The sequence below is a fragment of the Euleptes europaea genome, chromosome 3 (assembly GCF_029931775.1).
Source record: "Euleptes europaea isolate rEulEur1 chromosome 3, rEulEur1.hap1, whole genome shotgun sequence".
In the NCBI taxonomy this organism is placed as follows: domain Eukaryota; kingdom Metazoa; phylum Chordata; class Lepidosauria; order Squamata; family Sphaerodactylidae; genus Euleptes; species Euleptes europaea.
In genome coordinates this window covers 43,651,673-43,679,121 of record NC_079314.1, presented here as the reverse complement: position 1 = coordinate 43,679,121, position 27,449 = coordinate 43,651,673, and positions in this window count along the sequence as shown.

Here is a 27,449-nt window from a genome sequence, read left to right as displayed (position 1 = left end):
CTCCTGCATCTTCTGATAGCAGCCCACAAAGGGTCTGGAGAGCAGCAGAGTAGCTAAAATGTATGTGGCATCTATGGGCAAGACCTATATTTAGGGTTGCCAGCTCTGAGCTGGGAAATACCTGAAGATTTTTGGGGTGGAGCCTGAGGAGGGCAGAGTTTGGAGAGGGGAGGGACTTCAATGCCATAGAGTCCAATTGCCAAAGCCACCATTTTCTCCAGGTGAACTGATTTCTGTCACCTGGAGATCAGTTGTAATAGTGGGAGATGTCTAGCCACCACCTGGAGGTTGGCAAACCTACCTATATTTGACTAGCATCCACAACTGATTGCACATTTAGTACCAGAAGGAAGAATCCAAGATCAGACTATGTAAGCATATTTTCATGAAGGTTCCCACAAACAAAGGTCAGTCCCCTTGTGGAGACCATCGTTCGGCTTACCAAACCTGTTTTTATAGCCATTCAAAGGATCAAAGGTAGAGTTCCCAACCTCCAGGAGGAACCTGGAGTTCTCCCAGAATTACAACTGATTTCCAGACTATAGAGATCAATTCCCCTGGAGAAAATTGCAGATTCAGAGGGTGGAATCTATGGTATTACATCCCTGCTGATCTCCCTCCTTTCTCTGTACTCCCCAGGCTCCAACCCAGAGTTGATAATCCTAAGAAAGGTCAATGTCACTCTTCCAGAAAGCAGAAACATCTTTCAAGTTTAGTGTAGAACAATATCCCTGTAAACCCAAAGAGTCCACACATTTTTTGAATCTAGGCAATTCAGGAAGCAAAATAAATGTACTGGTATGCCATTATCCTCAAGGAAACAGAGAACCAATACATAATTAAATCATTTGGCGATCTGAATTTCATTGCCACGTAGGGAACCTATAAATATTCTTTAATGATCTTCATTACCTTTCCTTTTCCTGATACATTACTTTTATTTCTCTAGGAATTATACTAGCTACTTAGATCTGACAGTATTAATAGATCTCAAGATAGAAAGCCTGTGTGCATTTGAGACTTGGAAGCCAAGCTCTGAAAGATGTTTGGCAGTATTCTTACGATTAACACCGTTTGGGGCTGGTTAGAACTCACATACCAAGGAATAGCATTTAGTCGGTGGCTTCCTTGTTCTTGACAGAATGCAACAATTAAGAAGCCTGTTTTAAAGCCATGAACGCAACCCACAAAAAAATGCAGAGATGATTACTCTGTTGCGCTTCCATCCTCCTTCCACGATGATCTAGTGTGGCAAAGACACCTGCTGTGGGTCAGTGGGGGCCTTTTTCGAGCAACCCAGTTCCAATTGCCTCGTTTGTTTTTTTTCAGGGAAAAACCCATAGTTTGGAGTCCCAATAAAGCCCACACAGCATGACTTTTACAGTGTGCACTGCATGTATGATACAATAAAATGGCTGGGAATGCAATAGGAGGGTGTGGCCTTGCAGCAGCTAGTGGAAACTGTTTATAAGGGTTAGTAGGCCAAGGATTGTATTAGCAACCATGAAATGCTGATGTGGGGAGTGGAGTTGGAAATTGTGCAGGAATGTTTACTCAATATTTGCCTCAGAGTCAGCGATCATAACTCGGCAAGGGAGAAATCCACCGGTATACTTAGCTTCTATCTGGCATCTTAGAGCTCATTCCTGAGCCTGGGGGCTGAAAGGGCTTAGGCGGTGACCAGCCCCCTACGCCAGCATAATGCCACTGGCTGCTGCGCCCCAGGACTGCACCCCATGGACACCGGCTTGACCTCCCACTGGTGTCCTGCCAGCGCAAGTGCTCGCACCGGGGTCCTGGGAGGGGTTCCCAGAGCATCCTGGGGGGCGGGGCTGCTGGTAGGCTGCCTCCTAACCCCTTCCAGCCTGGGAACACCCCCCTCCAAAACAGCATTGCTGTGCCAGGTTTCTCCTGGCACAGCCTTGCTCCTCTATATGAAGGGAAATGCCCCATTTTTTATTTCTTTAGCCTTTTGGCGGCCGAGGCAACTCTTTGGAGGTGCCACAGCAGCACCTTGACTACACCATCCCGGCCACCACAAAGCTCAGGAATGAGCGGCCCGTGTCTGCCGTGGGTGGCTTGAGAGCCCATTGAAAGACACTCTTGTCAATGTATTTGCCTTCGACAATATTTGTTTGTTTGTTTGTTTGTTTATTTGTTGAATTTCTACCTCATCCTCCCTGGCCAAAGCCAGGCTCAGAACGGCTCAATATACATTTGAGACTCCATCAACCTCAGACCCAGTCTTGTCATTATGAGTAGGGTCACCCCCTCTGGCCACAGGCGGGGGATGGGGTAGGGTTGCCAGATCCAGGTTGGGAAACTCCTGGAGATTTGGGGATGGAACCTGGGGAGGACAGGGAGCTCAATGGGGTACAGGGACATCATAAAAGAATGCCATCAACTAAAAACTTTGGCATGGCATGATGTGGTTATGCTCAACACTTCCTTGCTCTGTCCCACAACTAGCAGCCAGTGCAGTGGATTGGGAACAGGGAAATGTTGATGGTACCACATCATGTGTGATTTCCCCCCAGGGGTTTTTCCTGGTTTTTTTTTTAATGGAAATTTTGGGGAAATTGAAATATATGCAGTACTTACCGTCCTATTGAATCAAAGCTAATGTTACTGCTTTAACAACATAAAATGCATCATTTATAACTTATGTAGCATTTAAAATTGCAATTTGGAATTTAAATCCCCCCAATTCAATTTTTCTCCAGAAAAAAAAGAAAAAAAACCCCTGGATAATTGTTTTCCCATGGCCCTGACCTTGATAGCCCAGGCTAGCCTGATCTCCTCAGATCTCAGAAGCTAAGCAGGGTTGACCTTGGCAAGTATTTGGATGGGAGACCTCCAAGGATTATCAGGGTTGTGACGTGGAGCCAGGCAATGGCAAACCACCTCTGAACATCTCTTGTCTTGAAAACCCCATCAGGGGTTGCCATAAATCAGATGTAACTTTACAGCGAACCCCCCCTTCAAAAAAAACCACACACAAGACAGAGACTGATATAGGAGCCAGCCTATCATCCCCTGGACTGTCTCATGATGACAGTGAGGAGGAAGAAGGAGAGGCTGGAGGCTGCCCCATTTGCCCTAATGGACGAGCCTCCACTGCAACCTAATAGTAAATTAGAAAGGGGGTAGCTGTGTAAAAGGGGAAAGATTAATGGATGGGAATTGTAGGAAAGGGTGAAGAGATCTAAACAAATGGAGAGGAAAAGAAAAAAGGGAAAGAAAAAAGAACTTATAATAAAAGTATTATTAAAAATAGGAGGGGGTCACTTTTTATAAACAGTATTGTGTGGCTCTTTGTAACGTTCCCAGTTCTCTGCTAGCAAATGCATATATATCAGCTTCCCCAGGCCATATCCAAGCAGACGTTTCTATTCAAGTTGTCCATATATTTTTCACCTATTTTAATTGTCTGTTTTAAAACTTTCCTGGACATCCATCTTCATTTCTTTAACCTGTCAGACCCGGCTCTACTGACTTCATCAGATCCAAGATCCTTAAAATGTTTGAAAACCCCAGATGTGAAATATATAACACCGCAAGGTATAAAATTCAGACAGCATACCACAATAAGGACTGAGCACAAACCTCCCGGGATAGCCCCTTGTGTCACTGACATGACTTACAGCGTGGGCACTGGGGAGCTGAGGCTGATATCCATGCCAAATTATGTGGTGGTTTTTATGATGTGAAGAAGCATCTGCAAGGGTTTAGCTGTAATTCAAGAATATTTCACTTACTGCTTAAATTACCATTGAACTACCTCCGTCTCCAGAGGGGGAATGAAGATTTACCCATCTCCCCCACCTCCTAATTCCCCCATACTATACCACTTAATACCAAAGACAGGCAAGTTTCTGTCATGATGCAATTAAAAAAAAAAAAAAAAAGCACAGCTCTTTGGTGTTGCTAACATTTTGCTTTTCCACAGTCACCAAAGTGACTCTCAATACCAATAAAAACAGTCATGCCAAAAACAAAAAAAGTATTCAGAAAAAATCCTTAAAAATCAATAAGACAAGTAGATGCGAAAAAGAAATGGCTGCCAACTTGGAAGGCTTTAAGAGGAGAATGGACATGTTCATGGAGGAGAGGGCTATTCATGGATACTAGTTAAAATGGCTACTAGTCATGATGCATACCCATTCTCTCCAGTATCAGAGAAGCATGCCTATTATATTAGGTGCTGTGGAACACAGGGGGTTACCGCATTATGTATTCCCAGTGATGAATTAAGAGTTTGAAAATGTTATAAAAAACATCGCTTTAAAAGGGTTTTTGGATGCCAAAACTAATGCTAAAAAATGGTTGGAAAACATCTTCACAGCTAAAGGGGCCAAACAAAGTGGGAACAGTATTTTTTATAACATTTTCAAACTCTTAATACATCGCTGGGAATACATAATGTGGTAACCCCCCACAGGCAGGATAATGCTGCTGCAGTCGTCTTGTTTGTGGGCTTCCTGGTTGGCCACTGTGTGAACAGACTGCTGGATTTGCTGGGCCTGGGTCTGATCCAGCATGGCTTTTCTTATGTTCTTAACATACTTTATTTACTTCATTTATACCTCTCCTTTCTCCCCGATGAGGACCCAAAGAGGCTTATTTCATCCTCCTCTCCTATGTTTTACCTTCACAACTATCTTGCCCATTTTGAAACAGCTACATTGGCTTCCTGTTTATCTCCAGACTCAATTCAAAATGTTGTTTATGACGATTAAAACCCTTCATGGCCTATCTGAAAGGCCATTTCCTCCCATATGTTCTCATGCAGCAACTATGGTCCTCCAGCTGTCAGCTACTAGCTGTTCCCCCATTCAGGGTGGCCACCAGGCATAAACCAGAGCCCAGGCTTTCTCTACCCCTCTTCAACTCTGTAGAATGGGCTCCCTGAAGACATAAAGGTAGCCTTCTTGTCGGAGATCTTTAGGAGGCACTTCAAGGCTTGCTTGTTTACCAGAGCTTTTGAGGGGGTCAGAATGGCAGGCATTTTAAGGGTGGAGGGAGGTACTGAGGGTTGTTTGGCAATGTAATACTTTAATTATTATTTATAAGCCAAAGTGAGCCAAGCAAAATGGCAGGGTATAAATGTTTTAATAACTAAACAAAATTGTATGCAGGGAGCTCTGTGAGGTAAATGCAACATAAAATGGGCCATTAACTTAACGCCCATCTCTCCAGCAGATTTTGATTTGATAGGGTTGATGTCTGAGATCAAGTATTATGTAGACAAGGCATTTTCCTTTGGGACGTTCTTTTTCCTGTTCTGCACTTGAGCAGTTCTGTACAACAGCTGAATGGACAGTTAGAGAAAGATCAGGCAGTGCCAATATTGCACACTATTTGAATGATTTATTGGATGCACAGAAAGCTGGAATGAAGGGGACTGATGAGTGATTTTCAGGTGCTGGAAGCTGAGTTTGGGGTTCCATTAGCAAATGAGAATAAGGCAGGCCAACATCTTCACTGTCTTTTCTAGGCATTATGATTAATGCTGAGCAGAAGCTTTGGCAGTAGCTGGCTGACATGCTATACATGATGACAGAATTGGTTAGTGGCTTGTGCAGGGTCAAGAAGGCAATGCTTAAACAATTGCAGGTCCTAGTTGGGATCCTGAATGTTTCATGTTGGGTCATAGCTCCTGGCAGGGCCCTTTTGCATTGCCTGTGGTGAGGGTGCCATGGCTCAGTGGTAGAGCAGGTGCTTGACAAGCAGAAGGACACAGGTTCAGCCACCTGCATCTCCAGCGACACAGTCTGGCAGTAGGTGATATGAAAGACCTCTGCATTGGACTGTGCAGAGCCACTGCCTGTGAGCATGGAATACTGACTGCAATGGACCAATGGTCTGATTCAGTATAAGGCTGCTAGTAGAAGGGGGAAAGGGGGAAATAGAACCCAACCTAGAAAACAGAAGTTGGGTACCCAAGGTTGGGTGCATCCCACCCAACCTTGGGTGTCCAACTTCAGTATAAGGCTGCTTAATGTGTTCATGTGATATGAGTGACAGGCTTCATCATTGCTTTCTGGGTCTGTGGAAGCCAGCTTGTGCACTTGGCTGGAATGCAACGGGGGCTCCTCGCAAAAGCAGGAGAGACTAATGGAAGTGCAGTTCCAAGTGCAGTCAGATGCTGCAAGCAGTTCCAGCTTTAGTGTCTTTTTGCAACTCAGCTGTTGTACCTGGCTGTGGCTGCAGGGATGGTCAGAATAGCAGAGATCCTGAGGGATCTGATATGCTTAGCATTTTTTCCTCTAGTCCTGCTGGTACTCATGTGGTACGATTTGGCTGCATTGGGAGGGCTCCCTCAGGGATGGGCCGCATCAGGCAAATCCTAGTAGTTGTTGTATGGCATAGTGGGAGGGGATGAAACTTGGCACCTCTTGGACAGGCTGGAATGCTTGGTTGGGTTTTCCACCAGGGAAGGGTTGACTGTACACAGGCAGCCAGCAAGGACTTTCTAGTACCCTGTGCTAGAATGGATGGGATGCATTTGATTCCCTTTTAAAAGTTAGGAGCAAGTTTCTGCCTATAACAGTGTATCATGAACTCATCAAAGGCAGTAGTATGTTTTAATGATTGCCATCCATTCTAATCTTTCAAGTGCTACAATTTTTTTTTCATTTTTCAAATGTTTCATGTTGCAGAACCAGCTTGCTCTAGTTTGTTTTTCCAAATTTGCCCCATCTGGTTTCCATCTAGGAGGCATCTATTATTCAAAGCACAGTAGTCTTATTTTTATGATAGCTTGTGGAAATTCTTAGCTAAGCTAATCTACTTTTCTATTTCATTTACTCCATTCCCGTCCAACAATCTTACAATTTTATTGTTTCTTTTGTCTCTGCATAGTTTTTTCTTCCATTGGCTGTCATTTTACATCAGCAAATCTTACAGTTCATAAATATTACTGCATTTTATTGAGACTTTAATCTGGGAATCTTTTGTTGGTCTAGTTTTTTAAATATTTTAAGATTACATAGGCATTATGCCATTTGTGGTGGTTTCCAAATGTACATATGAGAAGATGAATAACAACTGAGATAATATATACTATGTAAGTGCTAGGAAAGTGCTTAGATTGAGTGGCATATTGAATATACATATCTCTTACACATACAATTTAGTTATTTATGTGCCTTTAACATAATTTGCATCTCATGAAGTCAGAGTGGGTTTTCAGTTTCTGGTAACCTTGGCAATGCCCATTCCTACATCTTGCTGGCTTGCTCCTACAGCAGCCTGGCCTGCCAGCTCTCATAACCCACAGAGCTAGCTTGGGATGGGTTTGTATGGTCAACAAAACATTAAACAATTGAAGTGTAAGAACATGGCATGATGTGTGAAATAAAGCTATGATGAGTCTTCTCCCATCATGATTTTCAGGCCAAAAGCAGTGCTTTCAGAAGACAGAAATATCTTGCTCTTGCCCAACCCTTAACAGTTAGAACGTTCATCTTTCTTTGATACTGTCTATTGCATTACTTTCCCTTATTTGCTGCAGTTGTACTTTACCCCCAATTTGGGTGGGGGAGAAAATCACAATTGGCTGCAAATTTGAGACAAGCATAGCCATTCGGGGATCACACATTGAAGAAGGTCATGTCATAATGCTGTGCAGCCAATCAGACTTGACTGGTGGCACTGAAGGCAGCCAAGCTTCATGTAGTGAAATGGGTGATGTCATGAAATGGACAACAGAGAGCCACATGTCTATGTGGTGATGCTACTCAAACAAATAAAGCCAATTCAGAGGGAGTGTTTCCTGTATATTATAAAATTGTTGACCTTTTCCAAAGCAAACACACAAACATTCCTGAAAGAGGTGCTTGTTTTTTTTTATGCTGCTGCAAATGTTCACATAAAATACATGCTATATTTACATTAAGCCCTAGTAAAAACAAAATATGTTTCCCTGCTTCTTTAAAAGCTAGATGAGTTCCACATGAATGTGTAGCTTAGGGGGGAAATGTATATGTTTCCTTTTTTGCTGGTTACAAGGGGGAAGACAGAACCTCTTACTATTTGACATGATTGTTTAGAACTCCTGTGTATTTGCCAAAATGTTACCAGGCATACTGGGTTATATTCTAAGATTCTCAGTCAATCCGCATGGACCACTGCCTGCAACTTTTGGCCCTTGCCATGGTCTCTGGTGAACAGTAGAGTTAACAGTGCAATCCTAAGGGGAGTTATTCCAGTCTAAGCCCACTCATTTCAATGAACTTAGACCGGGTCACACAGTTAGTAGGCTACTGGTGCAGTTTGCTGTGGACTTCCACCAGAATTATAACTGATCTCCAGACACTAGAGATCAGTTCCCCTGGAGAAAATGGAAGTTTCAGATGATGGACTCTATGGTATCACATCCCTGCTGAGCATGCTCCCTAGGCATCACTCCCAAATCTTTAGGAGTTTCCCAAGCCAGAGTTGACAACCTTGAGAATATAGGAAGAGCTCTGCTGGATCATACTGAGATATCATTTATTCTAGCTACGTTTGTCAACTTCTAGGTGGGGCCTGAAGATCTCTGAGAATTACAACTGATCTCCCAAATACAGAGATCACTTCACCTGAAGAAAATGGCTGCTATGGAGGGTGGCGTCTATGGCATTATACTGAGGTCCCTCCCCAAACACCCTCATCCTCCAGTCTTCACCCCCCAATCTTCAGGAATTTCCCAACCTGGAAGTAACAAGCCTAATCTAGCATCCTGCTTTTAAAAGTGGTCCAAAAGTGGTCCATAAAGCCTACAAGCAGGCCATGGAGGCCTTCTACTGGTCTAAGTACTGCAAATCCAGCAGTCTGTTCACACAGTGGCCAACCAGGTGCCTCTGGAAGCACACAAACAAGACAACTGCAGCAGCATTATCCCGCCTGTGTTCCAAAGCACCTAATATAATAAGCATGCTCATCTGATCCTGGAGAGAATAGGTATGCATCATGACTAGTATCCATTTTTACTAGTAACCATGAATACCCCTCTCCTCCATGCACATGTCCACTCCTGTCTTAAAGCCTTCCAAGTTGGCAGCCATCACCACATCCTGCACCAAAATGTGGTGATGGCTGCCAAAATGGATCTGATCAGAGCACTTCATCCCTATTGTGGACACATTCAGAAAGAATGTAATAGAAATTTCCAATAGATTTCCAATAGTTGCCAACAACAGGGAATCATTCTGATTAAAGGGCTGGGAATAAACAAAGGGTCATAAAACTTTATCACTGGGCAAAAATCATTTTTTAAATCAGCCATGTCAGAAAGATATAATGCTGTCTGCATTCTTTTGCTGTCACTTCAATGATGAGACATAGAGATGCATTGAAGGAACTTTGTGTATCCCTGGAATTAGCAACCAGCAATATGTATTGCCCTTTAAGATAAATGAGATAGCAGTGGGACTGGAATGGACTTACAGAAGGCTCCATCTTCTGGGGAGAAACTGGAGGAGCTTCAGAGACAGCCAACAGAGAGACATCAGGATATCTTAATGGGTTTTGTACCCTTTGAGAAAGGTCATTGTGGAGTAAAGAAGGATACTCAAAATTAATTTTATAGGAATTACATTGTGGCTTTATACTTTGATTTATTCTTTACTGGGTCTTTTTGTGGGTCTTCAAGACCAATGACTCCCAAATTAAAAGCCTCACCTCCACTCAAAAGACTACCTCAGCAAGTAGCACAGATTGTAAAAAACAAAGAACTCAGTATTATATGACTGTACCCTAATTCATGGTGTGTATAGATAAATATATGTATTATTATGACTCTGTGTGTTCCTGTAATTGCCTCTTGTTTTCTCTGAAATAAGCCTCTTAAGAGTATATACATATATAAGTACCCTTAAGAGAATGACCCAGTGCTTGCACAGGGAACTTTACCTTTTTAAGAGAATATACATTAGCAAAGGTTATATATGCAGGACTTAGTGCAACATTTTCTGCATCACCGAGGACTCAAACAAACAACATGCCTGACATATAGGGTTGCTAGCTCCAGGTTGGGAAATACCTGGAGATTTGGGAGGTGGAGCCTGAGGAGAGCAGAGTTTAGGTAGGGGAGGGACTTCACTGGGGTATAATGCCATAGAGTTCACTTTCCAAAGTGGCCATTTTCTCCAGGTGAACTGATCTCTGTTGCCTGGAGATCAGTTGTAATAGCAGGAGATCACCAGCAACCACCTGGAGGATGGCATGTGTTGGTTCACAGGTGTGCAACATTGGCGGGAACTCACTTTAAACAGAGCTCATTCACTGGATACTGTGATGGGGAGAAAGAGCTTTCAGTTTCTCTCCTGACCTATTTTCTCCTACAGAAACTGTGATAGAGGGGGCTTTTCACCCCTTTTCTCTGACTCCATGTGTCCTTCTTAGGGCATTGTTACAATGCCCAAATTTTAAACATAGCACTGTACATTTGCACAGGTGTACACTGATAAAACAGTGTAAACTTCATCAGAGGGTCCCAACCCATGGGTTAGAGACCACTGCTCTAATCTGTCCATCAAAAGAATATAAAATTTTGTGCATCTGTTTATCTTATTATCAGAAGTATTCTGCATTTCTTTTATCAGCAAGCAGAATTAATTCTGCAGGTCTTTTACCCACATTCATTGTTTGTTCTGCTAGTCATGAGTAGGAACAAGGTGCAAGAGAGGGCCCTGAAGACACAGCCAGCTGGTTCTCCAGTGAAGCCACACAAGTGACAGCTTGGGGCAGCACAATGAGGAGGTCATCAACCCCCCACGGGAGCTCAGCTCATGCCTGGTCAACAGGAGTAGAACAGATGATGGGCATTGCTTCCAAGACTGAGATTCTTACTTTGCAAAGGAGTTTTGCTGACATGTTTCAAACATATCTTTGCAATTAAAAAGCTGGAAACTTATTTTTAAAATTCAAAAACAAAATGAAAGCTGATATTTTCTGAGTTCTGAATTGTGCACCCAAGACCATTGTCTGTACTTTTTTTCTGTGCTAATGAGGAATTTCAGGTTATATACTGGATTTTTGAATGAAAGATTTGTCCAATAGTTTTTATTTAAGAAGCCACAGAGAGTGGTTTATTTAAACAAGGGGATGGAATAGAGTTGATGTTGTATACTGTGCACTGCAAGAGATCAAGGAAAGGGGTTTTATCTTACAGCTTGGTCAAAAGAAGGTGGTGGGGGGGGAGAACAGCCCACCAGACCTTGAAGCTTTTGCATGCATAGTATGTACTCTTATCATGCAAGATTAAACTGTGATAGCATATGAGATTCCCAACCTATTCTGACAACATATCAAGCAAGGAAGAAATCATATTGTGTACTGCATTGTATATTGCCTCTGGCACTATCCCTCACTGTCTCTTAAGAATTGCTTTCCCAAGAAAGGGGGGGAAATCCCAGTTTGCAGTCAAAGGTGATCTTCTCCATCCAGGGGCACGCTGCTCTTTTGCAGAACATGTTGTTCTCCCAAAATGGTATCTTTGGCAGTGAAAGCAGAGCAGACCCTGCAAAAATTTAACCCAGTCTCATCAGATCCTCCAGTAGGCTTCTGAGCCCTTAGGGCATAGGCCCCCAGCCTTTTTGAGACTGCACGCATAGGGTTGCCAGGTCCCTCTTCACTACCGGTGGGAGGTTTTTGGGGTGGAGCCTGAAGAGGGTGGGGTTTGGGGAGAAGAGGGGCTTCAATGCCATTGAGTCCAATTGCCAAAGCGGCCATTTTCTCCAGGTGAACTGATCTCTATCGACTGGAGATCAGTTGTAATAGCAGGAGATCTCCAGCTACTACCTGGAGGTTGGTACAAAAATAGTCTCTTCTGTGTATATAATAGTTAAACCAAAATTCACACAGAAAACCTATGTTCCAAGCAATTTCAATATAATTCCAATATTACCATCATAATACAAAAGTTATATCAAAGCACTGGTCATAAATTACAAAGTCATATGTATTGTTCACAAGCAGGTGCATACAAACAGGTAAGTGTATAGTCCTGATTGTAAATATAGGTAAGTAAACACATTACCATGTATATAATAATTCGAACAATATTTTTTCTTCTTCTTTAGCAACAATATATTCATCAGAAGTCAGACAGTTGAGGCCCTGCTGAAACCTCCTTAGGAGGCAGCGCCGCTGCATTGCCTCCTAAGCCCGGCACAGGCATTCCGCTCAGGAGTGCACTGTAAGATGCCTAAACATCTGATCTTCTCTATCTTCCATGGCAAGTTAATTATGTATGTAATAAATTGTTTATCACTCTCTTTTAATTCTGTGCCCATGAAGTCTAATTTAGTGTTATTAACTTTGTAGGCAAAGATCCATTCTCAATACCAAAGGGCAATATTAATCAAGTCCACATAGAGAATCTCACTCGATGTATTGTACCAAGCCTCTCTCTGCTCACCTCCTCCCTCTTCCCATAATTTTATGTAAAACTGAGGGAAAGTATTATTTTTCTTCACATCATGTCTGAAGAAGTGAGCTCTGATTGACGAAAGCTCAAGCTAAAATAAATACTGCTACTCTTTAAGCTGCCATTGGACTTCTGCTTTGTTTTGCTACAATAGATTGGCATGGCTACCCCACTGGAATTGCTATTTTAGACTATTGGGCAAAAAGAGGGACCCAAAAGAGAGACAGGGGTGGGATAAAGTTGTTTGAAAAATTATATCCCAGCTGTGAGGAACTTTGATAATGGATCTTTCTTCAAAGCCTTCTTTCTCTCCTACCTTTACACCCTTTCTGCCTAAAATGTCCTCAAGGAATCGAAGAACATTCAGTGGATGGCAGGCATCAGGAAAAGGAATCTAGGAACTGATGTTTCTCAAATTGAGGAGGTGCTAACACATTTTGTGAGAATCAGAAGGGCAGATTGGCCAGCTGATAGGTCCATGGATCACAACAGGTCCAAACCCCATTTTCTAGGGTGCCATAAGTCGGAAGCAACTTGACAGCACTTAGCGCACACACAAACCTCTTCCCATCCGGAAGGCATGACGCTGTTTCCTACCTAGTAGGCATCTGCAGGACTCCATGGCAACAGGTACAAATAAATACTCTAGCCAAAAAAAAAAAAGAGGTGTTAAATTGAACACTGATACATATTAATGGCTACAGCTGCTGGTGCAATCCAAGATTAGCTTGTTTTTTGAGGGCTTTGCAGGACACTGTGTGTGTTTGGCTGTGATTGTATTTTCATACCTTCGATTACTCAAACACATAATTTATCTTGTTGCTGAATCTTGTTGCTAAACCCTTTTTTAAGTTGTGAAATTTTCAAGAAATGGTATTTGATACTTTTGGTCTTTAGGTCAATTCTCTATTTGAAAACTGATAAAGAGGTATGATTTGATGAATAATATGCAAAGTTTCTCCTTGTATGTTTATCTGGTGTTCTGAGTTTGGCCAGTGGAATGTGGCTCACAAATATTAATTGAGTGACACAGAAAATTCCTGTCAAAGGATGATTATTTTCCCAGCATGAGTTGGATGAATGACACCATGTGTTCCACTGGAACCCAAGCATTCCAGAATATTTCTCTCTTCCCCAGAATATTTCTCTCTTCCCCATCTCTCACTGGCTCTTCAGTAACAAGGACAGCAACATTCTTAAGAAAGGTTTGAAGTGTTGAATTATTATTTTTCATTCCAACAGCAGAAAACTTGCCAGTAAAGTTACATCAGTAAACTAAAATCCAGATCTCTAGAAGCCTAGTCAAACATATCATTACAATTATACATAAGCATATCAATATAAGTATATACACCACAGTATATTAGATCCAACTTCCTTCCCCAAGGTAGACTTTTTCTTGTATCACCCTTCCTCTTACAAATATTTACAAATAAACACACACAATCTAGATTACAGTGTGCTTCACTCTGCAGTAGCAAACAAGATCCATCAAATTCAGGTGCCTGCTTGCTAAACCATTGTACAATTATAGCAGGCCATACAATTGAACAGCTGCATCTTCACCATGGCCATTTATGCTTGGTAATTAGCAGTGCGCTCCAGGCTGAACCGTCATTCAGGAAGTGACTATGAAGCCGGCGCATACCGCTTCACATTTCTTAAGAGTCCCTTTAATGCAACCTTTTGTGTTTGCTCTGCCCCTGGCCCGAAGAATCCCCTCAAGGAAGCATGCAGAATCACAGACGTGCATTAGCTATGCACAAAATGGTTGCTAATGGCTATGCAAACCGGATGCAAAGTCCTGAATGCAAAGGCACTGGGGTTTCTGGAAGTTATTTTTCCTGGAACCAGCACCCTGTTCTGTTTTGGACTGGTTATATGTCATTAACTACCCAGTGGTAAGATAATACCTTCAATTTCTGTGTGTGTGTGTGTGTGTGTGTACAGTACTGTCAAGCCCCAGCCAATTTATGATGACCCCATAGGGTTTTCAAGGCAAGAGATGTTCAGAGGTGGTTTGCCATTGCCTGCCTCTGCATAGCTACCCTTGAATTCCTTGGTGGTCTCCCATCCAAATACTAACCAGGGCTGACCCTATTTAGCTTCTGAGATCTGATGAGAGTGGGCTACTGCTGGTCAAAGCATCCTTGCTTTGTGCCATTTTATGATGGAAAATGAGTTCTTGAGCTAGGGATTTGGGCAGTTCTGGATCACACATAGACCTTTCAGTGCTTCCTAAACCTTTATCATCTGATTAGTGTGTTAGTAGTGAGTTTTGGGAAGGGGGAGTTGGAGCAGGATTTCTCTCCTGCATTGGGTATGCATTTTTTTTTTTTGTAAATACAGTAAGAAAGGAAGAGGTTACATTAGGTTAGCACCTGCACAGGAGTCAGTGTAGTGTTAAGGAACTGTGCTGCAGTGCTTAAATGTTTTAGGACCACTGCACAAAACCAGAACAAGCTGGCTCTGTCTACCCTACCCTCTGATACACCAGTCCCAATGGGTACCAGCTGCCACTGCTAGTAATTGATCTCTCCAGTGATTTTGGGATCCTTCTCGTAAGCCCACATAAGAGAAGTGAGTCCATTGCCCTTTATCGAGAAAGATGAGTCTTTAATATAAAGAGTAATTCTCTTAAGTTGCCAAGAATAAGATATTGTGCTGTTTTAAATAAAAGGTTTTTGTTTTTTTCTGGTAGGAGGCCTGTAAGTTTTGATATTTCTTTCCTTACTTAGATCTTTGAGCATAAATTGAGGAAATTTCATATATCCTATACATTAGTGTATAATTGATGGCGAAACAGTCAACTCCTGTTTTTAGATCAAAGAATGCAACTCCCATGGGCTTTGCTAGGGAGTTGTAGGTATGCTTCCAAAAATAACTTCTCTGGCCCTGGAATTTTAGGTAGAAATGAGGCGTACATTTCTGATTTTTACTCCTCTTTATATAGATAACATTAAGAAGACGAAGCCTTGACATTACATAAATACTTTTGTTTTATATAAGCAAAGCATTGGGGCCTGATGTTTTCTTAAGGAATTAGATGTATCAGACCATCATATCAAAGCTCAGTAAACCAAGTGAGGTTTCCTGCAAAGCCTGGATTTTATTACCACTGTATCATGAAGAATGTGCAGTTGCTTAAGCCACATAAAAACCTTATAAACTCCCATAGTAAGTGTATCAACAGCGTTTAGACAATCAACCATATTAATAATAATGTATCTGTAGCATTTCCTCGTGGGAGCTGTCACCGTAAGCCATGTTTGTAGAAAACCAGCCAACCTTTTTATTGCTTTCTGCTATTCACTCTAACTATGCCATTTCTTGTAAAAAATGAAAAGCAAACAAATAAATCAGCTATTCGTTTTTTTAATGTACAATATGAAGAGTGTTTCTCATAAAAACGACACGTAAAGTTCTGTTGTAGAATGTAACGAGGAAAAGCCTCCTTAGAAATGGATGCTGCTGGTATTGAAAATCCAAAGAAATCTCCATGGCAAAGCAGTTTGCAGACTTTTTGTTTCCCAATCACCTTTCCTGCTCTAGTGTAGTGAGCTCCAAGTGTTTTTTGAAAGTGGGTGAGGCCAAATGGGGCTTTTGCCCAGCAGGGCTCCTGATAGGCTGTGCAGATCTTTTAAAAAGTTGCTTCAACTGTGCCTGCTACCACAGCGCAAGGATTTTCACTGCATGACTAAAGGTAAGTTGTGTGTATGCAAGAACATATTTTTGAACTATATGTTCATTTTAAAAAGCATCCTGTTAAATAGAATTGCTACCTACATTGTTAATGAGCTGATATTGCAGTTATGCATGACCTCACTCCCTGCCTCCTCCAGCAGCCATTTTGTAGTTGCACCAAGCGCTGTGTGTCAGAATGCCAAAGGTGATAGGCTTGCCAACCTCCAGATAGTTAAACCAAAATTCACACAGAAAACCTATGTTCCAAGCAATTTCAATATAATTCCAATATTACCATCACAATGCAAAAGTCATATCAAAGCACTGGTCATAAATTACAAAGTCACATGTATTGTTCACAAGTAGGTTGATACAAACAGGTAAGTGTATAGTCCTGATTATAAATATAGGTAAGTAAACACATCCCCATGTATATAATAATTCTAACAATATTTTTTTCTTCTTCTTTAGCAACAATATATTCATCAGAAGTCAGACAGGTGACTCTGCCCAGCACCAAAAATCCATGTAACCCTCATAGGGTTGCACTGGTGGCGTATCTTGGCCTGAAAAAAGGGGGTGTTCCGAAGCCATAACGTGATGCCCCAGGAATTCCTCCCGGGATGCCGCGACACCCCGGGAATGCCTCCCAGGATGCTGCCGCAGCCTTTGCTGGCATCCGGACACCAACAGAAGGCTCCCGTGGTTGCTGGTGGCCGGGCCTTCAAACCGGCGTTGGGGCCACAAACGCCAGCGAACGCTGCTCGGATGCCAGCGTTGTGGGCCCTTGCACCGACACAGCCCTTCACCGGCCTCCAGAGGCCTTTCATCCTGGCCACCGGCACGGCTCAGGAATGCACTGTTAGTTTCAAATAATTTGAACACATGAAGCTGCCTTATACCGAATCAAACATTTGGTCCATCAAAGTCAGTATTGTCTACTCAGACTGGCAGCGGTTCTCCAGGGTCTCAGGCAGAGGTCTTTCACATCACCTGCTTGCCTAGTCCCTTTAACTGAATATGCCAGGGATTGAACCTGGGACCTTCTGCATGCCAAGCTGATGCTCTACCACTGAGCATGCTCAGTAATTAGAAAGACCAAAAATGACTTAAAGAACTATCTTGGTTGGGATGAATCTCCCTTATTAATATTATGTAAGATTCTCTTCATTATTATGACACTCTCCCTACTAGTTAAATGCCCTATTCTATCCAGCTGGTATCCTATATTGGGACACATGTTGTAAGCTGCTTGTAAGCTACATGCTACCTGGAACATTGTATGTAAGGTGTATGCTACTGTGATATATGTTATTACTAAGTGAATGCATGGCAGAATTCGGATGGAACTGAAGAAGTCTGAGGATGAAATGGATTACTTTTAGAAGACCGCCTTTGCTGTGTTATTCACCTTGCAAAAATGCTTTGTGACCATTCTTCAGACTTTATCAATGTTTGTATTCTGTACATAACTCTGATGGACTTCTTTATATGTGCAGCCAAACATTATACATATATGGCATTCTAGTTTTGGCTACCTATGTTTGTGTTATTCTTTCAGTACAAACAGATCAGAAGCTTCATTCAAACTAAGGTAAAAGGTAAAGGTCCCCTGTGCAAGCACCGGGTCATTCCTGACCCATGGGGTGACGTCACATCCCGACGTTTCCAAGGCAGACTTTCTTTGCGGGGTGGTTTGCCAGTGCCTTCCCCAGTCATCTTCCCTTTACCCCCAGCAAGCTGGGTACTCATTTCACCGACCTCGGAAGGATGGGAGGCTGAGTCAACCTTGAGCCGGCTACCTGAAACCAACTTCCGTTGGGATCGAACTCAGGTCGTGAGCAGAGCTTTTGACTGCAGTACTGCAGCTTAACACTCTGCGCCACGGGGCTCATATTCAAACTAAACCAGATGGATTTTTTTTGCCTTCTAAATAGATTTGAGCATATCTTAAATCAAACTGAGCTGCACATGTAGTTAGACATGACAATTATATGGTCTACTTGTAGATTTGGAAAGCAAGAATAAAATATGCAAAAAATGGGTGGGGAAAAGATCTACAGATAACTATTTCAGAAGATCTGTGGTGAAACTGCATAAGGATATTTTGGAGGTATCAGTTAATACAGGAATAAGATAAAATATTATTAAAATCATGTATAGATGGTACGTCTCACCTGATAGAGTTGCAAAAATACCAGAAGGTAATTCTAGAATAAGGTGCAGTTGCAACAAAAGCATTGGCGCTCACTTTAATGTCTGGTGGTATAGATTCTGGACCAACATATTCAAAGAGATTAACAGTGTCCTAGATTGTAAATTAGTGTGTGAACCTAAGGTAGCTCTCCCAAGCATTCTGCTTGAAGATATACCACAGGGGAGAAAGCATGCACTTAAAAATCTATTGGCTGCAGCCAGGCAACTCTTAGCGCAGGCTTGGAAACAGCCAAGCCTGCCAGGTGCTGATAAAAGGACTTGCAAAATATGGCAAGTTGTGTTGATGGATAAGATCACAGTTTATAAGAAGATCCATGAAGGGGAAAATAAGGTCCAGGAGATGTTTGTGGAAACATGGTTCCCACTTATTGTATACTAGAATAAAAATAAACCAAAGGAGTGGGTAAAATAAAATATCTTAAGATACATCTGAATAAAAGACTATTAGGAAATTAAATTGGGCAGCAGTAGGTACAAATTTATGAGTAAATTATTAGGGGAAGTAAATGTAACAGATTGTAAGAGCATGGGTCCTTTTTTCTCTTTTCTGATTTCTTTTTAAATTGAATTTGATGTATAATAATAGTATGGAATATTATCTGTTATGTTTTGTTCGCTGGTGTATGGAAAATAAGAATAATAAAAATAATTTTTTTAAAAAAATTCCCTTTGGATTGATCGCATAACTTTAGATCACATGCATTTCAAAGAACCGGCCAACCTTTTCAAATGCAGCCTTGAGGGCTTTAAAACATCGTATTTCCAAACCCAACAGGGGTTTAAATGCATGCCTCCCACTGTCTGAAATCTGCGGGACTTTTGCCATGAACATCAGTGAAGCCAGGGCTGTCCACATGTGCCTTGAACTGCAAAACACTGGGAAACTATATCATTTTCATTCTTTTCACCAGACAAATTAACTCATCATGTCCAATTCCATTAGTCACAGTGCAGAATGACAAAGTGTACACACAGAACCAAATGAACAGATGTGGACAGACAGTTTATTGCATCGGCTGTAAGCCCTGACAATGTTACAAGAAATTCTAGGAGTTGGTGGGGGTTGCAGGGACCTTGGTTGTCTTCATTTCAGCATGAATAGGTTTCAAATATTTAAATATAAGATAAATTGTATATATGTGTGTGTATCAGTTATGAAAGAATTGTTTTATCTTAAGGCTTAATAATAGCATAATAGAAACATTTAAGGAGCATAGCAGGTAGTTTTCCTACATAATAGAAGCATAACAGAAACATTTAAGGAGAATAATAGAAGCATATTAGAAACACTTAAGGAGAATAGCAGGTAATTCCCCTGCAAAGCCATCCAGCATACTGAAATGCTGCAAATAATGACAACTTTAAAAAAACATACATCCCAGTGGTGTTATGACATCCCCGTAAAGAAAAAGGCAGTCTGTCAGATAATATGAAAAGGCCAGAGAGTCCCCCATTAATCAGCATGTTTCTTTTGCAGCCCAGAATGTAAACAAGACATGGAAGGGTAAGTTCATGATATATGTTTATTATCTTATCCTCTCAACCCAGGAATTATTCGGCATCTACAGTAACTGATGCCCCCACCACCACCTGTTTTAAAATCACAGCTGCACTCCAGGGGATAAACATCAATCAACAATATTTAAAATGTTGCAACCTGCTGATTTATTTTATTGCTTGTCATCTTCGTATCACAACCTTTGTCTCTGGACTGTACATCATTAAAACTCTGGGCTCCATTGTTAATGTTGCATAAGATATTATGGCACCTTTCTTATATGCTCTAATAGTCTGTTTACTGGGGCACTCCAATCCCTAAAGCTTGCCTTTTGTAAATCGTTATCCCTCTTCTGCCTTTTTAAATGATTTTGGAAATACCCTTTAACCTTTTGTTAATGAGGACAGGTTTTAGCCCTCCTCCTGAGAAATGCACCTCCCCCTCCCGTGGGGAATTAAGACACGACAATTAAGATACACAATGGATAAGAGCAGCTATGCTGGATCAGATCAATGGTCTATCTTATCCAGTATGTTGTTTCACATAGTGGCCAATGAAATGCTCCCAGAATGCCTACAAGTAGGACACAGAGGACAAAGCCTCCCTTCTTACTACCACCCCAGCACTGGTATTCCGAAAGCTACTGCCTTTGATTGTAGAGGCTCCCTTTAAATACTGTGGCTGAGGCATCCATTGTTGGATTTACCCTCCGCTCATTAAATGTTAAAGCCATCAGTGCTCTTGACCATCACTGTGTCTTGTGGCAATGAACTCCAGAAGACCATTAGTCAATGACTGAAGAAGTGCTTCCGTTCATCTGTCCCAAATCTACCTCTCATCAACTTCAAAAGGTAGTCCTACCTATTATTTCTGAATGGGAGTGTTCTTGTCCACATAACAGACTTTCTTTTCTTTAATACACTTTTTAAAGTTCACCCCCTCACCACCTCTCGCATGCCAAAAAATAATATATATGTGTGCTAAGGTAGCAATCTTAGAAGAATTACACCCTTCTATATCCACTAAAGTTAATTGGTTTAGAAGAGTATAATCCTACTTAGGATGTCACTGTTAAGGTGAAGCAGTTTGCATCTCTCTCTCAAGTATATTTGCAGTTTTGCTTGTAGAAGATGAACTGAAGGCATTTATACTTTTAAATTCCATAAAGATACCAATTAGTACAATATTATACATTATACATGTTGTGTTGTTAAAGCACCAAAAAAGTTTAGGTTTGATAAGAAAGTAAGAATTGCATATATTTCAACTTCCCCCAGAATTTCTCTTGTTTTTAAAACTGGCTTTTCCTTTGGGTTGAAAACTTCCAGAAATGTTACATCTCCAGATAGCATAGAAAGTATACTACAGGAATTGAGGGATACTCTTATTGTCATTTATAAAGTACAGGATGATAAAACCGATGTGATAAACTTTATGGAAAACATCTACTGAGTTTTGGCAAAGTTTAGACATGAACGTCAAACATAAGGCAAACATTTTTCCATTCTATCAATGGCATTTCCATCAATCTGATGTGGTACTTTGTTGACCATATGAAGAAAACAGCTGAAACAGCATTTATATGCAAGGGCATGAGAATAACAATAGCATGCACATTAATCGAGACTGTAGTAATAATTAGATAATTCTAGGAAAATATTAATGAGTCAATTAAAGTTAAATCATCCCTCAGAAATGTTGTATGCACTGTCAAGTATTTGATTACTGTCCCTGGGCGAAGATTAGAATGTCCAACAAGTTGAGTCAATGCCTTTCCCCTCTTTCCTGGCTGTGTTGTTTAGAGCTTTTCCCTATGGACATATTGGGCAGCCAGCCTGAAGAGACAAGAAGGGTCTTGGAATCTGAGGAGCTTAATGCTACACAGTGGAAGTCTTCTGGTTCAGCCACGGGACATCACCAGTTTTACTGTTAAAGAGGTACTGTTTTCCTGTCACTAAAGTGGGGGAAAAAAGCATTAGAATTTTTATCAGCGATAATTATCGTTATTAATAACAAAATGTGGCATTTAGATGCAAAGACTTTATTTCAAAGCATTTCAATTATTTTACAGCCCTGAAAGTTAAGCAGTTCAGCCCTGGTTAGTATTCAGGTGGGATACCACCAAGGAAGTCCAGAGTTGCTATGCACAGGTAGGCAATGGCAAACCACCTCTGTTAGTCTCTTGCCTTGAAATACCAACATTGTTGTCATAAGTCCACTGTGACTTGATGGCATTTCCACCAGTTTGGAAATACCAAGTTGTGAGAATTTGCAATTTTCTAGAAGCCCCCCAGCCACGGGCATGATTGAGCTTGCAGAAGGAGACTCTGGGGGAGGAATTGGGCAGCTCTTCAGTTCTAAATGTATTCTAAACTTGTAATAAAAGAAACAGTGTTATAAGCTAGCCAATAATGAAGCAATTCATTAAAAGAGTTATTTTGTGTGTCTTCTTTTCACATTCTGCATATGAACTTGGGCACCATGTCATATTTAGCAGTGTTTTCCCATATGTCTGTTTTTCTGTCTCTCGCCCTATCTAAAGACTATAAAAGCAAAACTGCAGGCTTTTTCTTTCTTTCTTTCTTTCTTTCTTTCTTTCTTTCTTTCTTTCTTTCTTTCTTTCTTTCTTTCTTTCTTTCTTTCTTTCTTTCTTTCTTTCTTTCTTTCTTTCTTTCATCCCCTCGTTGCATCAAAGAAACAAAGTCCAATGTGCTGTCACAAAATAGGTTAAGATGGATACATTTTGGAGCCTACAACATTGGCAGTAAACAGTCAAGCCACGCTTGCTTCTAGCCCCTTCAAGCCATGATGAAGTAATCATGGAAGATGTTCAACCTGAATCTTGGTGGCAACTAACCCACTCATACATATGGACCATCCATAAAATGTGTTGTACGTTAAAGCAGAGGCAGCAACAATGTGGCAAAGGAATAAATGAAAATGGGGTAAAGCATAACAAGGATGCCAAATGAAGATGTGTATGCTAAAAAGATTTTTTAAATATGACTTCGTTACATAATACTGCTTGCATTTGCACTGTCTGTGGATTTATTGACAGAAGGGAGGTTCAAATTCAAATTTTCAGATTTCAAATACCTTTATTGGCATAGTAAAGGAGGTTCAGCATACCACTGCCCCCCATGGGCCTCACAATGAAATAGTTAATAGAGACCTTCCCAAAGCAGTGCAATTAAAACAAATTTTGAATTGTTTTTTCAGTGTGTTGTGATTTCAGACCTAGGTGGCTATGAAAATTTGCCTAAATACAGTTATACTTCTAGAAAATCGTGATTCCTGCATAAAGTATCCCATACAGAATACATGAGATAGAATAGCATGGCTCTGAAAGGAAAAGACTTTTCATCTTCATCATTCTAACCTTTACAAGCAGAGAAAGCCCTATAGTTTGTTCAGCTTGTTTGGTCACTCTGGGTTATTTCTGGTACACTAGTGACATCATGTGGCTGGAAGAGAATATCAGCATATTCTCTTGATATATTATGTGGGCTTTTCTGCATGAGTTTTGTTTGTTTGTTTGTTTTGGTCAGTTCTGGCCCCATACTGCTTTGGTTTAACCCCTGATTTCTGCATGCATTTTTGAGCCTTTAGTTTTCTCTTCCATTCCCCCACCCTGGTTTTTTTCCAGCTATTTTGAGACCACTTTTACCTCAATGTTTTTCCTGGAAGCCCATTTTGGGTCGCCTTCTTCCTAGTACATAATTTTTCCATCGGTTTTCTTTGTCCCACCCAACTCCAGCCCATTTTTCAATGATTGGATTGTTGTCATTGTTAATCCACTCCCTCTCCCCCACCCCCAGACAAATTATTTCAAGTTTTCTTTAAATGCCTTTAAAATATTGATATAATGTTGTAGTGTTGCAATGATAGTCTAAATAGGTTCTCTGAATTCCAAGCTTTCGGGGTTTTTTTTTTTTTAAATAAGCCTCTAGCCCCTTTCCTCACAGATATATAGGGAGAAAGGCGTATCTCCACAAGGGAAAGGGATAGAGAATTATTTTGTTTGTAATTTTTAAATGAAAGCTGGGAATGCAGGAAGCCTGCTTAAACCATCATTACAAAACTACAGTGTTATATCAATATTTTAGGGCCTTTTAAAAAAAAATAAGGGGGTACTGTGACACCACCGATAACAACACTGATGGTGACAGCACCCTTTCTTGAAAATCCTCATTATTTCTCAGTGCAATCGTAAGGGGGTGGGGTAGTTAGGGAGTGTCCGGGGATGGTGTAACTGCACCACTGCCTGAGCATCTTATTGCCAAGTGCAGCAAGCTGAAAATGCTGTTTTTAGAAAACTCTGTGAAACTGCTCTGTAGGGTTTCATGGGGCTGTGTCACCAGGTTGGCACCTGCAAAAAGGGTCATTTCCAAGGCGAGAGGGCTTAGGGAGCTGACTAACTTCAGCCCTGCTCTCAGGAAAGTACCCTTTGGCACCAGTGTGAGCCCTAGCGCTGGAGCTACGCTCCCGCGGTGGCTGGGCCAGCACCCAGGTGAGGCATTGCCCTGCTGCTTCCCGGAGCTGGCGTAACTGGCTTTGCACCAGTTTTAGTGCCCATTTAGCTGGTGCAAGTGGCACTAACACCAGTGCAAGGGTTATGCCGGCTCCTGAGGGCAGTGCCCCCCTTTGAGGGATTGCTCTGTAAGACATATGCGGAAGAAAATAAACTGACTCCAGAACTGTAAAAATGCAAAGGGAGGGCAGACATGCAGAAGAACCCTGCCCCAACCAATTCCAATGCTTGTGCATTGACTACCAAGAAAATCAGGAATAACTCAAGTTTGCAGAAAAGGTCATTCTGTTGTTCATACCTCTATCCAGTGCACGTCCATCGTAAATGGCAGGAGACTGGAAAACAACATATGTAGATGTCACTGAGTTGGATCCAGACTAAATTTTCTGTTAGAAACTTTGCTGCTAATAGAACCTAGTTATGCAGCGAAATTATGCTTAAAAAATTTCACTGATCATACTTATGTATTTTATTTACTGAAATATTTTCCCTCCTGTTCCACAAATTTTTAAATTTTACTGTCCAGATCCCTACTACCCTCCACACGCGTGTGCGCGCGCACACACACACAGATACTATTTCTTCTTAAAACATTAGGGAAAAAATCTTCACATTGCAAAAGTTTGGAACACCCCCCCCAATCCAACCAAATATTATTTCACATGCTTTTGTTCTTTTCATTCTCCTGCTGTCTAAATTTTCCTGACAATATGAATATAAAAGACTGCCTTACACCAAGTCAGACTATTGGTCCACTTTGCCTAGTGTGGTCCATTCTGACTGGTAGAAATTCTCTTGGACAGAGAAGTTCTTTCTGACCTGAGATGCTTTAATTGGCAATTCCACAAATAGAACTTGGACCTTTTGCAAACAAAGGAGAATAAACTTCAATTTCCAACCTTGCATCTTCTTGCCATAGCAATATTTTGTATTTATAAAAGTTACATGCACTTTCTACATCAATACATGAAGCAACATACAATTTTTTTTAAAAAATACAATGTTTCAGAAGATCAGACGTTAAGAAAAATAGTGTGCTGAACCTAACTGTTGAGGGGGGAAATAAACCGCCTTGAGCTAAGAGGAGCTAGCTAGCTAGCTAGTGAGCAAGCGAGAGAGAGAGAGATTTTAGATTTAAGGTGCTAGAAAGTAACTTTTTTGATCCACAGGAACTGGGTAAGCAGAGATAATAAAACGTTTTGGCACGGAGGGGAGGGTCTCTTTTAGTCTAATTCCATCTAGGCAGAATGAACTCTTACAACTGGGCTCCTGCTGACGGCGTCCATTGCCATGTGGGTGGCTGCAGGCCTGAACCAAACACTGTAAGTTCTAAGTTAAAGAGCCTGCCTTAGAATAATATCAGCTAGGGCATGTACAGAGTGAGGAACAGAAGAAATGCATGTTTGCACTTTTATTTTGGGATCCCTTGCTCAATCTGTGCTGAGGATATGCAAGTGGACATTTTCTTTTTAATAATTGATTTATAGTTTTTAATGCTGGTAGTTGTTCTCTGTTCCACATCAACCTCTACCATACAAACACACTTTTTTAAAATGGGCACCAGGAGAGTGGAGGCAATCAATTCACTGGCAAGTTGCTAATTCCCCAGGGGTGCATAAGTGTACTAAGCTGTCCCCATGGTGACCAGATACTGGGTAGCAGGAAATAGAGGCAAAAGGCAGGGTTTTAGAATTGCTATGCAGTAAAGGGAAGCTGGAAGCCCTAGACCTCTCAGTGGGTAATTCCTACAAAGGCCAGGTGGTGGAAGTGAGTGAACCAAAAGAGGGAGACAAAAATCCTCCAAATGCTGGGAAAGCCAGGAGAGTTGCACAAGGCCAGGCAAAGACTTGGATGGCCAATGGTGCACAGATGCCTTGGAGGGCAAGACAGACACTGTTTGCAGGTCAGTGGGGCTGTTCCACTACATGAAGGTTGAAATTTTCTTTTGCATTTTGTTTTGCTGAGATAATGAAACAGAACATTTTTCATGTAATCCAAGTTGCAATTGTATTCACTTACATTAGGGATCACATGCAGCGATTTTGTATCTGATGTTGGTAGGTTTTCAAGTGAATTCGTTTTTCTAGTTGAAAGAAACAAAACAGGCAGCAATAGACAAAACATTCTTGGTTACTCCCTAAATGGAACAACCAGAAAACACAGAAGTACCTAACTGAGTTGGAAGGTCTTGCTTTCACTTCAGGAATGTTATGCAAACAGAACTGGTTAAGATCACTTAGCACCCAGGGATTCACAGCCCTTGGTATCAGCAATCCCACCCATTCTCAAATTTCCCTTTCCAGCATCACTGATATGCTTCCTGGAGAGGAACCAATGAAAGATTCCCTAAGAAAATTAGCATTATAAAAAAGAACAAGAAGTTATCACCCACAACTTCTTCAGGGGAGATCTACAGCAGACCTTTTGCGAACTGAGGCATAAGATACATCTGTCCAGCTATCAGAATACTTGAGAATACTTGACAAACCTTTCCTAACATGAGAAATGAGTAGCCCCAGGGAATAACCCTTCCCATGAGGACATATGACCTACAGGAGGATGTGACTGAAAACCCTTGTGACATCTGGCAAGTCTTAAAGGTAAAGGTCCCCTGTGCAAGCACCAGGTCATTCCTGACCCATGGGGTGACGTCACATCCCGACTTTTCCAAAGCAGACTTTGTTTACGGGGTGGTTTGCCAGTGCCTTCCCCAGTCATCTTCCCTTTACCCCCAGCAAGCTGGGTACTCATTTCACTGACCTCGGAAGGATGGAAGGCTGAGTCAACCTTGAGCTGGCTACCTGAAACCGACTTCCGTCGGGATCGAACTCAGGTCGTGAGCAGAGCTTTTGACTGCAGTACTGCAGCTTAACACTCTGCGCCACGGGGCTCCTATGGCAAGTCTTACCAAAATTCTTTTAAAAAATTACACCAAATTACGAAGATAAATTTTTAAAATAAAAATATATTTTCAGTGAGATCCATCTTAAAATTGAGAAACATGCAAAGTTAAATTATTTTAATCCACATTATAACATGTTGTTATAAACTCCACAAAGGTTCTCCATTATTATATGTTTTTCTAAAAAATGAAAGAAAGGAGT